General features: G+C 39.0%; 1 protein-coding gene across 3 annotated transcripts in view; it reads left to right on the forward strand.

Moving 5' to 3' along the window:
* The first annotated feature begins 951 nt into the window (after positions 1 to 951).
* daam1b (dishevelled associated activator of morphogenesis 1b) overlaps positions 952 to 15,528 on the forward strand; it is an 86,619-nt gene continuing 72,042 nt past the window's right edge. For 2 of the 3 annotated variants that reach the window (XM_056264406.1, XM_056264409.1), the window contains exon 1: positions 952 to 1,095. The gene's annotated coding sequence lies outside the window, so the exon portion shown is untranslated. The remainder of the gene's footprint in view (positions 1,096 to 15,528) is intronic. The other variant, XM_056264407.1, reaches the window with a different exon arrangement.

The following is a 15,528-nucleotide window of genomic DNA, read 5'->3' on the forward strand; positions in this document are numbered from 1 at the left end:
CTTACACACCAAATTGTGAATGTTATGAAAGTGCCTCAAGCATCTGCTTTGTACAATGCATGTGAGAGAGACCATCTTCTTACAGCATCCAGTGATTCACCCTGTAGCGTCGTGTGACCCTGAGAAACAACAGCTCCCTTCTAGCTGAAAATACCCACAACTTCACCCCTTAATTTAATATGGTGAAGGAAGAGGCAGAGCAGCAGGAAGGAAAGCCATAACAAACAAGGTAATCTTGTAAACAGCAAGGGAAAGAAGCGAGGCATAATTTAATAACAAATGACAAAAAAGAGCTTGTTAGCTCCTCATATTTTCTGACCTTTGCTCATAGAACATGCTCCTAAATAATGTAACCAAATAATCAGAATATAGGCTAAATGTTTTAAAATCAATCATTCGAAAAACCATATTGATTGACTACTAATCTGAATATTTATTTTCCATTGAGCATGTCTTCCTCATTCGCTATGACAGTAACTGTCCTGTATGCTACTTTTTAAAAAAGATTAAGCATAGACTGATGTAAACAATGACTGGAAAAGGAATGGAAACATTTAATGAAATTTATAAGTAGATACATTTTTCTGATATAGATTTACATGACAAAGATAGCCTATCATTTTTTAATAGTTTGTTTTATTATCATCTGATATTTTTTTATATATTATAATACATTATAATATAATAATACTGTTATATAACAGTAACTTTTAAAATAATAAAAGTTTTTTATGTTTGATTTCATTATTTTTGTCATAGAGACCATCAAGATATAATTTATTATACTTTAATTTTACATTTTCAAATAGTTTCATATGAATAAACCATATACAGTCAGAAACTATAAACGTTTACTCTCTAACCAAACTCTGACTCGTAGTACCTGACATCACCCATAGCCTACATCTCCCGTTAGACATCAGTACATCTACCTTGTGTGATCATGCGCACTCGCTCGCTCTGGTAGAGTGGAAATAAATGATGACGTCAACTGACTATAGGGTCTGTGCAATGCTGAGATCAAGCTCATTCATATTTCCAGTCTACCCAAACAAAACAGTGGAGTTTTAAATGAACAATGAGACCACATACGAGGTAAGAACAGACTTTGTTGATGAATCTGTAAATTGCGCATATGCGCGTGCTTATGGATTATGTTGTTGTGACACGAGATGTATGATCGCCGCTGTCCGGTCATTGTACGGAAGGGTAAATGTGACTGATGGTTGTGTATGTACGGTAAACTGTTTATTGAAATGGCCCAGTGTCATACAAGACAGAGATGGAGCTGTTATAGGATTCAATGGCTGATCGCACAGACCGGCGGATCCTCAAAATAATGCGAAACAAAGAGTTGCACACACTTTTGCATGTGCTTTTACTTGACTTTTTTTCGTTGCTTAGCTTCAAGGATTAAAACGAATGATTTGCATATTATTTGCTTGTGATGTTCTTTCCTCTTAAATAATGAAGCCGGTTGTGTTTTGTGTCATGTCACTTGTGCTTGATAGTCCAGAGCACAGCCTGCGCGCGAGCATGTAACCGGTGTTGTGCCGAATTTCGACTCCCTGCCAAATTATTACCCCCCTCATTGAAGTCAGTACCTGATTGCCTAATCCTAACCCCACCCCTAATCCTAACCCCTCCCCCACAACTAATCCTAAACCTACCAATACTACTAGGGGGGTATTAATTTGGCGGGGGTCAGAATTCGGCACCACACCTGCTTCCCAACAATGTTTCACCATCAGTGCTTCTTCAGAGCCATTAATTGTCTAAAAACAGTAAGTTAGACACACACACACACACACAAACAAAACCGATATGGCATAAAGCTTTTTGAAATTCTTTATATTCTACATCATTATTTACAGTAGCTTTTAATGAAGAATAACGGTAGAGTATTTTAATTTAACTTAAGTAATTTTAAGTCATCATGACCACTGAGTTAATTACGAACTTGAAGTGAATTCTTTGTGTTTAGTTTTTTTTTTTAGGTTTTTTTCTCCTTCTGTATAAAAATTAAAATTCTCTCATCATTTCCTCATCCTCGTGGCATGCAGATATGATTTTTTTTCTTCAGCTTTACAATGTGCTTCGATCACACACATATGACAGTTGGTCAGACGTGATGGTTTATAAAAGTTTAAAATATTAGTATTTTTCTTACATACACACACCTATATTTTCTCTTCAGAAGATTGATCCATTAGAGTCATATGGGTTATCGTTGTGATCGCTTTTTGAAGCATCAACTTATGGGTTACTATACCCTTGCATATTATATTATGGACCCACATAGATAGTTTTTTCTTTTCTAAAAATATTTGTGTTCATCTGAAGTAAGTTATAGTACATCTGGGACAGCATGAGAATGAGGAAATGATGAGAGAATTTTCATTTTTGGGAGACTATTCTTCCAATCCCACCTGATAATGCTGATGATGGATAATGAGGAAATGAGGCTGCACCGCTGCAGTCTATTGATTGGTCCCTGTCTTTCACTAATCATGCATTCAAGTGCGAACTAGACCTAAAAGCCTTTTTTTATATGTCCATCAGCTGACAACCATGTACTGAGTACACATACTCAGTTCTCTTGAGTTCGAAAGCCCATGTCACTCCACATTTTCATCAGTCTCGGCCGGTTCTCTTTTATAGGGCAATATACCCTGTGTGCACCGCGGGGGCATCATGAGTGATGGATTTCCACACTTGACTCGACTTGTATTCCTCTCAGACTGAGCATATTGTGCCCTCATATGGGGTAGACTCATATGGGGTAGAGGACGGTCCTGCTTTGACTCTTAATATAAGGTGTTGTGGTCAACTTCAACAACAGTTGTGCATGATTTCCCTAACAAACAAAGCCTTGTTTGTATTTTAGGGTATTGCAACTGAGATTGTTGTATTCGTCATGATAAGTATCCCTTTAAGACTGAGGTCAACCTGAACTTTTGCTATTAATATGTATTATCTGATTCTTTCCTGATTTTATTCAGATATCATAACCATGACAATAAATTCAGCCTCACGAGAAACATCTTGTGATTTGGGGATCACCCAACTCTGGGGTCTTAGCAACTCCAGACAAGTTACATGCCACCCCTGTTAGGATCAAACTGCTTAGATTTAAGGATAAATGGATATGTTCAACCAAAAATGAAAATTCTGTCATCATGACCTTATTTCTAGTTTGGAACATAAAAGAAGATATTTAAAGGTTTTTTTTTTGTGGTTTTTTGGTCCATATAATAGAAGGCAACAGTTACCGAAACTTTTTGGTAACCAACATTATTTTATATTAATTTATATATTTTTGGGTGAACTAAATAAACAACTTAAAATTAAGTCTCAGATTGTAGATTCTTAGATATTGTAAGTTGAACTTAAACATGAATGTATTTGTTTGTTATTTTCATTTTTTAAAGAGCTTTGTGATTTTAGAATAGGAGTTAGATTGACTGGGATTGAATTAACACAATTCCGGGTAAATAGAGTCTAGCGATAAAGCTCCCATTATTAAGTCTATTGAGCTCTCAGTGCGCATTCAGCAATTGTCTTTAGTGCATAAAACCAGACTGTTTTAAGAGAATAAGTGCCTTCCAGTGCATCATTTCATTTGTAATTTATCACTGACAATGTACATTTGTTTTGGCTGTACGGCCATTGAGTCCAGTCAGGTTTACAGGACTGTCACTCATGTGATGTGTACCCTTAGTAACCACACGAGTGAAAGGTTTGACTTTCTCTTTGTGCTGTATTGTGAATGAAGCATTTCTTTATGTAGTTCGAGATCAGGCTGGAAAATGGCACAGACATTGAGGGATAATAAACAAGATGTGTGTTAAGCTGTGCTCTGTCCTTCTGTTTATGGAGGTATTCATGGGTGGGTGTGTGTGGCATGTGTTCCCTTTTGTCTTACTGTGCCATCAACAAACCGCCTCTTTTGCAGAGCCACGTGCCTGGGTGCAGGTGAAGGGTGTGTGTGTGTGTGTGTTTGGCGCAGGGTTACTCCAGCCAGTCAATCAGATGATTGCGGCTGCTGTTTCCTCCACAGCTCATGTTTGTTAATGAGTAGAAAGCTGAGACACCACTGGGAGTCGTAATTGTTTCCGCTGGTAAAAGGGTGGTCCCGGGACAGCTGGGGGTTACCCCACACCAGCACTGCACATCACACTAGACTGTGTTACTCTGATGCACAATGCAGATCAGTCTTGCCATTTATAAACACTACTGCTCAAAAGTTTGGAATTGGTAAGATTTTATAATATTTTTGAAAGAAGTCACTTTTGCTCAACCAAGGCTGCATTTATTGGGTCAAAGGTCAAGATTATTACAATTTAAAAGGACCATTTTCTATTTTCATATATTTTAAAATGTGATTAATTCCTGTGATAGCAAATTTATAATATGCTGAATTGGAACTAAAGAAATGTTATTATCAATGTTGAAAACAGTTATGCTTCATCATTTAAACCAGGATACTTATTTTTGAGGATTCTTTGATAAAAAGAAACTTTAAAAGAACAGCATTTATCTAAAAATAGAAATCTTATGTAACATTATAAATATCTGTTCTGTCTTTCCGGATCAATTTAAAGCTGCTGTAGGTAACTTTTGAAAAAAATATTTTTTATATATTTGTTAAAACTGTCATTATGTCCTGACAGTAGAATATGAGACAGATAATCTGTGAAAAAATCAAGCTCTTCTGGCTCCTCCCAGTGGTCATATTGCCATTTGCAGAAATACACGCTCCCGGTCAGAAACAACTAATCAGAGCCTGGAGGAATGTCTTAGCAGTGTCAATCACGCTCCTGTACGCGCTGATCACACCCCTCTCTTGCACAGCGCGAGCCGTCGTTCAAACTCAAGATTGCCGGCGTGCTGCAGCTGTGCTTATGACGGAGAGAAACAACCTATACTGCCAATTCTCGAGTGACACCTGCTCATAAAACAAAGAGGTAAAAGGAAAAAGACCGATGACGATAAACAAGCGAAAAAGAAAGAATTAGACAGAGCCCATTGACTCGGTGTCAAAACTCTAGCCGCATAACATGTAGATAAAATGTCACGCACTCTGCTAAGCAACAATTGAAACCTGCTAATTCACTGGCTTGTCATGTTGCTGAAATAATGTACTAGCACACCTTATCTAGCATTATATATCGCTAGAATAATTACTTACATACTGTAACGTTAGTTACCGTTATATTAACTTTATCTTACTAGCTATTTATAACTTATAGAAAGAGTGCAACGTTATAAAGTTTCATGTATTGCCAAATACATAATGATTTGAGGACCAAGTTTGTAGTCAAAGTATGGGCAGGCCATAGTCAATGTAAAGCATATTGTTGACGTTTAGTCCCTATTAGTGAATGTGCCATATAACTTTTTATCCACCGTTATTGGTGGGCCTGTTTACTAGCCTGCGCGTTCACGACGGGCTCCGCTGTGGGGGACGAGCTGTGGAGGGAGGGCTGTAGCGCAGTGGAGAGCAAGGGGGTGGGACCTGTAAGTTGTGCTTGTTCAAATTTTCAGGCTAAATCAACGTTTTCTCAAAACTCCCTACTGCAGCTTTAATGCATCCTTGATGAATAAAAGTTAGTATATTAAAAAAAAACATACTCTCCTTTTAAACGGTAGTGTACAACACCTATGAATTAATTAAAGCTGCCGTCGGCAACATTTTTTTTATCATATTCAGTTAAATCGACACTATAATCCGACAGAACAACATAAATAAAGTGGTTTTAGAAAAAAACCCGAGCTTCTTTTATTTGTTTTGCAAAAATCCACAGCTCCCGGATCATCAGGTCCAATCAGCGCAGGGGGGGGTTGTGAGATCTGACTGTCAATCACAGATCGGGCACACGCCACCCCTCGCGCACGTTACAATCACATGCACACGCCGGAAGTTCGCGCAGTAACGAAGAGTGATGGCGGATGTATCTCGCTTTCAAAACACTAACAAATCAAGTAAGCTCATTTAGAAATGACGTTAGTGCAATCTATCGGTAGATTAGCCAGGGCAGCATACCTCCAAATACTCCATGGTGTTGATGGATGCTGATGAGACGGGCGCATTCACAGATAACCTGGTGCACACGCACTGACGAGCACGAACTCGGTGGGAGGGTATCCGTTGATAGTGGGGAGGGGCATAAGAGTTGTAAACATTCAAAATTTTGCCTAAATCCACTCAATCTGCCCGACTTGCCGACTGCAGCTTTAATGCAGTGACATTTGTTGAGTTGTTTTATAATAATGTCCATTTAAAAAATTCATTTATAAATATTCAACTGCTGCAATCTAGTTGCAAACCGCATCTGATGCAGGTCTAAACATAGTCTGCACTGCAGTCTACAGTTTTGGCTTCCCTCCCAGTGTTTCTTCCTTAAAGTTGGGTCATAAACATTCTGTCGTTTTTGTCATGCATCAAAACCAGTTGCTTCAAACTTTCAGCACTTTCTAGTCCCCTTCCCATTCTTCTGTTCTCTGTATTTTGGCATATAAACGTCCAAGAACTAGAACTTAAATGCAAGGTTGCTGCACTTCAGAAGATGCTTTTCACTAAAAGATTTGTGAAATACTAAAAACATTTAGCTACCATCATGCCAGATATTTATGTGACAAATAAAACCTTCAAATTTGTCTCTTTATATACATTCACAGCTGAGGTGCTCAAGCTCAGTGCTAAACCTCAGCATTCTGTGGAAATGTATTGCACACAACTTGGATCTCTGTTGTCTTTGGCAGAATTGGATGAACACTTCGTTAATGGGGCTCGAGAGAGATCGCAGCATGGCAATGCTCTACGAGCCTTTCGGCTCCGGCCAGACCTTGTGAGATAGGACCCCACTCAACTTGGCCGTAACAATGGGCCTGTGTGACCATTTGAATGTCCTATTCTCCGAGTGGTGTGGTTCACTTGGATCAGACAATGGCTTCACTTTGCATCATTTATTTCTAGAGGCCCTGCATGTCACTAGGCCACTCCTGTTCGCTCCGTTCTGAACCAATTGTGCTGCATCTACGCATCTACACACCTTCAGCAATTGCGGATCTGGGTTTTGTTTGTTCTGTTGTCAGCCACGCTAAAATGGAAATGACTTGCGTTCGCTTGTAATATGAGCTCTTATTGTCTTTTTGCCACTTAGTCAGGAATAATCCTGTTTCGGTTTGTATCCTCAAGCTGTCCTTTATCTTGATTCAAAGAAGATTATGTGAATAGTAGGGTGACTGTAATTACTTTTGATCTCTTCCTTGCTTCACTTTCATTCCCCTCGTTTTTCTTTTGTGCTTCTCACTCCTTCTGCCCTAAACCCTACTTTGCGCAGATTAGGACTTTACATGCTCTTCATGGTTGGTTAGTGTAGGATTAAACCTACCTAATAGATCTCTTACTCTTCTCCATGATCCATATAAAGCCGTTTTCCAGGCAACCAAACAAATTTCACTAAAACCTTAAGCACAATCACTTGCCGTATTCAGGGCTGGTGAGTTTAAGGGAAAGTTCACTGAAAATGAAAACTCATGTTGTTCCAAACCTGTATGGCTTTCTTTTGGAGAACACAAAAGAAGATATTTTGTAGAATGTTTCTGTTTTTGTCCATACAGTGAAAGTCAATGGGGTCCAAAATAACACTAAACCCTGTTGATTTTCTGTATAGGCAAAATCTTATTTTGCGTTCCAAAAAATTCAGGTTTGGAATGACATGAGTGACCTGAGTAAATTAAGATAGAATTAAAATTTTTAGGTAAACAATCCCTTTAAGAGATTAACTTTCTGGAAGCTTTTAACATACTTGCACTCTAGCTGAGAGACGTTGCTGAGGTAAAATCAGTGGCCTTTCTTCAGGACCTCGGAGCCTTGAGGTCTTTCTCGTGTTGAAGGGCCCCTTGACCTTCTTTATTCCCCCTGGGTCAAGGAACGGGTCATCCTCAGGGTGCCTTTGAATAGTTGTAGTTTTCTTAATTCATTGAGGGTTGCTGGTGCATTCCACAACTTTGCTCCCAGGATATTGAGAATCTTGGCGGTTCGTTGGTGTTTTATTAACACTTGCTGAGACAAGAAAGCGTGTCCTAAGTTCACTGACATTCTCAAAAAGAGCTCTTATTAAGTTAAAGGAATATTCCGGCATCAACAAGTCAATCTCAATCACCACCATTTGTGCCATAATAATATTAATAACCACAAAAATGATTTCACCTGGTCCCTCCTTTTCTTTAAAAAAGCAAAAATGGTCAGATGTTTAAATCCACTCTTCTTGAATTTATTGTTGATGTTACTATTTAAAGTTGGCAGCTCACAGGACTTGTCATTGAGTTCTATGAATTCTGGTGTTGTTACACAGACTGGGTGTAGACAGGTGGTCAACGTTGAAATGCCCTTTTCATATCCTTTCAATAACTCAGCAATTCTCTGAATTCTGTGGTTTCCTGGTAAAGTAAATATTTTAGTAACATTACACCAAGTGCCTCACACCCTTAAGAAATGTGCACTTTTTTTAATTGCTGCCATATACATTTAGCCTCATATGGAAAATCGTACATGCGTAAGGATCAAGATTTTGTGTAAATTAGAACCGTGTTTTTTGTTCTTTGGTGAGCTCGGCATTTACCGTATATAAAGCAGTTGTTTACAACAGGTTTCCTCGTTTGATAGTTTCCCGCTGTTTGACCCGCTGTAAAGCAGTTTGATTTGTTGCAGAGATGTCCAGCAGTGTGTTTGGGCCTGTGGTTTAAGTGGCGGTGTGTGCTCTCTCTACAGCGTTGATGTTGCTGTCTCCAGTGCACTGTAATCTGAGAGTCACAATCTAACTATGGGAAGGCATATAGACATGGTGCTTCCTCGCCCCCACACTGCTGGGGCTGGAACGATAAAACAAGGCCAACAGCCAAAACAAACCTTAGCATCATCCTCCCTCACACCTCTTTAGGGAGGTGAAGTGTGGCTAAGGGTGCTCTGGCCCCCCTTATAATCATTTGAGATGTGAAGAGACTGAGAATGGGGGCAGAGGATAGAAACATGTTTATTACAGGTATGATTAACGCAGACAGCCTGCTGGCGACACCTGAGTTGTAAAGTTACTTGGTTAGCATTCCTTCCACAAAGAGCTCCTTTAGTGAACTTCTTGTGTAAGTTAAGTGCACTGCGTTTCTTATTTGTGATTCAACATATTATTTAACACCACATTCCACGTCTTCTGAAGTCATAAATAAGCTTTGTGTAAAGAACAGACCAAAATGTAACTTTTGTTAGGGTGAGTAGTGCAACAAAATGTAACTTGTCATTTGTTAGGTCTTGGAGTTGGAACACATTTCCTGAAATGATTCCTTTCTGATTAATTTGGGTATATTTCAGTTCTAAAGTTAATTTTGCTTACAAAAGAAATGTTCTCTCGGCTATTGCGGTAAATTATCCAGAGAGCCTTCCAACTTGGCACATAATGAAAATATACATTTTTAAAATTGAACAACAAACCCCAAACTATACAGTTCAATTGCTATTCATTTAACAGATGAGTTTTTAAGTGGTTGTGCTGTTTTTGCATGCAGCCCATGAGGACAAATCAATAGAATGATGTTTTCTTGCCAATATTTTGGGGTGCATGGCCTTTTTTATGTCATTACTTTCAGTTCAGATTGCAAACTAGGTAAAATGTGATTTTGCCATGGGGCTGTAGTTTTGATTTGATTAATTTTGGAGCCGCGTCGGTGTGCATTTTCACATTGGCGCCCTTTGTTTAGTCACGAGCCTTTAAACGTCGGCGAAAAGCGAGCGCGGTAATCGTCCTGGTGTGCACGGGCCTTAATGACTGAATATTTAAAGAAAAACAGCAAGACTTGCCACACACTTCCATTCCATTCCCTGTGTCAGAACCACTGAAAGAGCTTCAATTAAGTCTTTTGTTCTGTGGTGACTGAGTGCTTATTAGATTCCATCATCGTCCTGTCTGGAAAACACATCCTCCTCATTCATCAGAGAGGCCAAATTTCTGTTTTTATCATGTTGGTGTTCATACACGTTCTTTTGTTACCTGCACAGTCATCCCTGTTTCCATGATGTGGCTTGATTTGGAGGCAAAGAACAGCTGATGCTCCAGGTGTGCTGATAGTGGGTGGGCTAAAACAATAGTATTGTTGCAGAAAAAAAAAAGAACATCAGGAGTATTGTCTTAAAAGGCTTATGTGGGTACAAATAAAAACCATCCAGTGCCATAGTGGTGTGGGGTAGAAGCAAAGGCAAACTCTATAGGTGGTGTTATCTTAGAAGCTTTCAGAAGATGTGTAGAAACAAATATTACCATTTCTAATTGTATTGAGATATTTGTGGCACCATGGTGTCTTTTCCTAAATGATGCAGTGCTGGGGTGAACTCAAATATTTAGAGCTCCCTAAGGGTGATAAAAGGGGACGTTTTAGAGTCAATATGGGCTCGTAAATTGTCATTATGTCTCCTTAACTCAAAGAATGTGTTATGGTGAAGTGAAAAAGTAGACCATAATTCCAATCTTAAAGGGCTAGTTACCCCAACAATGAGGTATGTCATAATTGACTCACTCATGTCGTTCCAAATGTAAGCGAATGGTGACCATGGGCTTTGAAGCTACAGAAAGGTAGAAAAAGGTAGGGTTTTTTTTGTAAAAAAATTTTTTTACAAAAAAAAAATCGCCATAAAATTAGGGTGTACTCACACTAGGCACGGTTGCCATGAACCGGGCCCGAGTACGATTGTCCCCCCTCCCCACTCCCCCTCTGGCCTGCACTCACATAGGGTTTCAGCATTCGTGCCGGAGCACGCTTACGCCATTATGGTGCGTGCGACGGTTTCGGGTTAAACAAGAAGAGCGGCGCTCTCTGAACACAATGAAGTCCATCGCTCTGTTTTCTTTGTGGATAATTTTGTGTCGTTTGGTCCACGGGGGTCCACAGCCTGTTGTTAAACAGATGCGTCGCCTTAGTGGCGCGAAAATTTTCACGTAATCGTGCTGCTCGTATGAGGAGGTTTGCAAGGTACCAGCTGAAGTGCAGCAAGGACTTTGCAGCTTTGATTACGGACTGTGTTGGTTTTGGAGCGTCGCAAAACCATGACGCCACGCGTCCTGTTCCGTGCTCCAGCACGGTTAGCGCTCACACTGCATGCGAACCGCGCCTGAGTCCAACTGAACCGTGCTCTGGCCCACCTCTTCCAAGCGGGCCAGGGCCGGCTAATCGAGCCGCGCCCGGGCACGGTTCGGAGCACTCACACTAGTCAAACGAACCGCGCTTTGGTGGTCAAACGCACTCGGGCACGGTTCAAACTGGCTAGTGTGAGTACACCCTTAGTCTATGACTCGTACTCTATTTTCATACAGTAGTCATACAATAGCTTTGAGAACAAACAAAATTTAAGTTGTTATTCATTGGAACATCTCAAAAATCTTGTATGACAGTCAATTGCAGTGTCATTCTAGTATTATTTATATAATTATTATTATACTCATTTGATTAGCTTTTCTAATATTTCTATTTAGCTTTATTTTATTATTATTTCAGTTTTAGTACTACAACTTATATGCGTTTCAACTTTTTTTAAAGTTTTTTTTTCATATAATATTTATATTTTATTTTATTATTTCATCTTTATTTCATATGCTCCTTTCAGCCTTTTTGAATAGGATACTCTCTCAAACTTCCCTTATGGAGCACGGATAGGGCTGTGCTTGTACAGTGATTGCAAAAGTATATTCATATTCTTATAAGAATATCACATTACAGCATATCGCAACACATTCTCATCCTATGGCATCATATAGGTGACGCCATATGACATTTTGTCGAAATCTTACGCACATGGCATCCTTTAGCGTCAATATAACACGCACTGTTATGGGTAGGTTTAGGTCTGGGGTAGGGTTACGGTTATGACGCCTTGGGTTCTGCGTCTCATATTGACGCTAAAGGATGCCATGTGCGTAAGATTTCGACGAAATGTCAAAAGCGTCACATGTATGACGCCTTGGGATGAGAATGGGCTGGCATATCATATTCTTATAATGTAATAAGTATATTCATATTCAAATCCTTAATCACTTCCTTTAGGTCTGAAAATATTTTCAAGGTACTGTTTTACAAGCCTCCTTATGGTCTTAAAAAAATGAGTTTAAGTTTAAAAATGAGTGATGATAACACAAATTTAACAGATTCGCTTTATTACTGAAAGAACATCGACCATCAGGAGCAATATCTTCTCTCTCATGATTACATGCTGTTTGCATAGCCATTCCAGGTTTGACATGTATATGTATATGCATGTGTTTTATAAACTGTCTTGTGGTAAGTGCCTGTTTTGCAGTTTTGGTGTTTACCTCACCTTCACTGAATGTCTTCAAGACCCTGGTGTACGCAAACATTCTGTGTCTTTCTCCTAACTTCTAATACAGATGCAGAACTGGGTTGCTTCTGACCCAGAATCTGTGCTGGATGGAACTCATTGCTGATGTCCCCTGGAGTGTCAGCACTGCCTGTTCTAGTTCTTCAAAATAAGGCCATTTTCTGAGGTTTCACTCCAAGCATCTGCAATGCAAGTTGTTTAGAATAAGGACTTTGAAGGACAAGGTCTTTGGCATGCTTGTTCATTAAAAAGACGCCAACGTGTTTGCATGTTTTCCAAGGGTCTGTTTAATGTCAAATCCTGCTTTTGTTTAATCCACTTCCTTCCACAATGTGTTTTAGTCCATTTCTAATTAAATGAATGTGAGCGAAACCTTAAGATCCACTTGTTTGTTTAAGTTTAAGACTTTGGGGACCAACCTCTTTGCTTTCTGCCCAATGACAAGCAATGACCTATTTTCTTCAGTCTCCAAACAGCACTGGTAAAACCGTATCCTAACCAGATGCAATGCACTACATCGATAAAGCAAACAATGAATTCTATTTTTATATGCAATATAGAGCCATAACGAGCTGCATGATATTTTGTTTATCACTTACTGGACTTCTACTGTGGCACACTGTGTAGCCCTGCCCACTGTGGAATCTTATTGGTCCCAAATCCTGCTCCACATAACTGTATATGAAACATTAATTTTGGTCTGATTGACTCTGATTGCGTCACGTGTGATTTCACTTTAAAGGTGCTGTATGTATTTTTTTTTTTTTTTAATGATTGCAGATATTTAAACGGAAAATTTTTTTTTTTCCATTTTTTCCATACTACATTCTGCCTAACATCTTATGTTTCGTGGCATAAAGAAAATAATATAGGGTTGGAAAAACATTTTTGAGCCAAGGTTCTCCAGAGTTGTCAAGTTGGGCTGGTTCTAAATTAATACTTTGTGTGCTTAATGAACAAGGTGGAGATGGTTGAAACCTGTACAAGCAATACTGCCTATAATTAAGTGAAAACATATTTAGAAAGGCCGATGCTGCAGTTATTATCAGCTTGAACGTGTTTTCTCTACTCTACTTTTACTAGCTCCTCCATGTTAGTCTGACTAAGACTCTTCTAAAGACCTCGGCTTGTATACTTGGCTTTGTGCAGCGGGTTTGGTCTGGTTTAGAGTGAGCAGGCATGGTTATGTGTGTTTCTTGTTTTAAGGTGCATACCTATAAGACAACAAAATGTCCTGTTTCTCACAAATAGACAAACAGGTCAGCTTGTTCAGGCATGTTTAAATGGCAGAGGAAGATTCTCTCCTGCTGTGCTTTGCTCTGCAGCCAAGTTCAGTCAACAGGTCCTGTTCAGTAGGAGGTCTTGAATGAGCTGATTTGTTTTGATGTTAATACAAAAAAGGACATAGATAATTTTCTACCTTGAATTCAATCTTTAAAACTGTAAATGTAAAATAATATGATTTTTTATTTTTTTTATTTTAGGTAAGTTTAATTTTAGGATAATTTTGTTTTATTTTTGACTTGACTTTTTATTTCATTTTAGAAATTTCATTTAATTTTACAAATATTTATTTAATTTTAAGAAATATTTTAAATGCAGTATTTCTTAAAATAAAATACATATTTGTAAAATATAAAAATAAATATGTCTTAAGACATGTTTAATTTTACTTTAAGATATTTAATGTAATTACAAAATAAATAAAATATTTGTTGAAAATATTTTAAGGAGTATGTTTCCAGTGTTATACAAGGTTCATCTTAAAGCTGCAGTCCGTAGCTTTTTTTGGGTTAAAAAATATCCAAAATACATATTTGAGAAAATACATAACCAGCCAGTGTTCAAAACCATCTGCTTGCTTTAGCTCGATTCAAAACGGTAAGCTTGTAATAATGTTTTTAATTTCAGTGGTACTGGTGGATTTCCGCGGGAGATTCGAGCATGTCTTTGCGTCATTACGTCACATCTGTACACATAAAGAAGAGTCTCGGCTAGTCGGCTATATTGCGTGTAAGGATGCTGGAGGTGGAGATTTATAGCCTTTTCTCACAGCACTTGATATAATTAAACTTATGAATTTGATGGCGGATCCAGAAAGGTTCAAACGACAATCACCAGTGACAACAGATTCACCCATTGTAAAATGCAAAAGACTTCGTTCGGACTTCGGAGTGGCTACAGAAAAAAAGAGACGGCAACCGGCCCATGCGAAAACAAGGATAATATCGGAAGGACATTACATGTAGTCACGCAATGCTGACGTTTACATTAACAATTTGAGAACAAAGTATAATTTGCACGGTTTTGCGTGATATGATAACTTATAAGCGATTGTTAGATTTAATCAGCGCGATTTACTGCAATGTCAGAACCGGAAACAAAAGTGGATGTTTCTTACTAGTTCAGATGACATTTTCCGGTGAAAATTCTTATGTTGGTCATACTTCCAAAAAGAATAATCTGTGATTCTGAATGCCAGTATCACGGTGACTGACAGCTGCACACTCTCCTCAAACATTGTGTTCATCCGCGCTGTGCCGTGTCGAGGGTGTCGAAGTACAACTCACGTAAAGTTGATAATTCCGCGAATGACTGCAATTGCAGATTTCGAACAGAGATGGCGACAAAGAGGAAAAACGCCGGACTGCAGCTTTAATCTAGCCTGACTGCGTCAGACTTCGTACTTCCGATCAATTTCAGTTCGCTTCTGTACTCAGTCTGAGACATCGACATGTCTCTCAGTTTTCCTCCCGCCTGAAAACAGCCGGCCAATCAAAGAACAGAGGGCGGGCTGAGAGCCGTGACGTAGACGCTAATCACCGAGTTTAAGATTGTATTTTAGGTTAGGGGAAATCGAAAACGACCGCGGATATGGAGACACGGGATGCAATTCGCTCTGTTGTGGAGAATATTCCCGGCATTTGCAAACTGAAGCCCGAACATAAGAGTGTTTGTTAAACATTTTGAATGGAGGTGATGTTGTGGCCCTACTCCCGACAGGTGTTTGGGAAAAGTTTAATTTATCAACTATTACCGATCGTCAGCGAGAAACTGGGCAAGGCGATAGTTGTGATTGTGTCCCCCTTGGTTGCACTCATGGAGGATCAGGTTAAGGAGGCAGCAAAACTCAGTCAGCCATG

This window comes from Rhinichthys klamathensis, unplaced genomic scaffold (genome assembly GCF_029890125.1).
Source record: "Rhinichthys klamathensis goyatoka isolate OS25496 unplaced genomic scaffold, OSU_Roscu_1.1 h1tg000221l_1, whole genome shotgun sequence".
In the NCBI taxonomy this organism is placed as follows: Eukaryota; Metazoa; Chordata; class Actinopteri; order Cypriniformes; family Leuciscidae; genus Rhinichthys; species Rhinichthys klamathensis.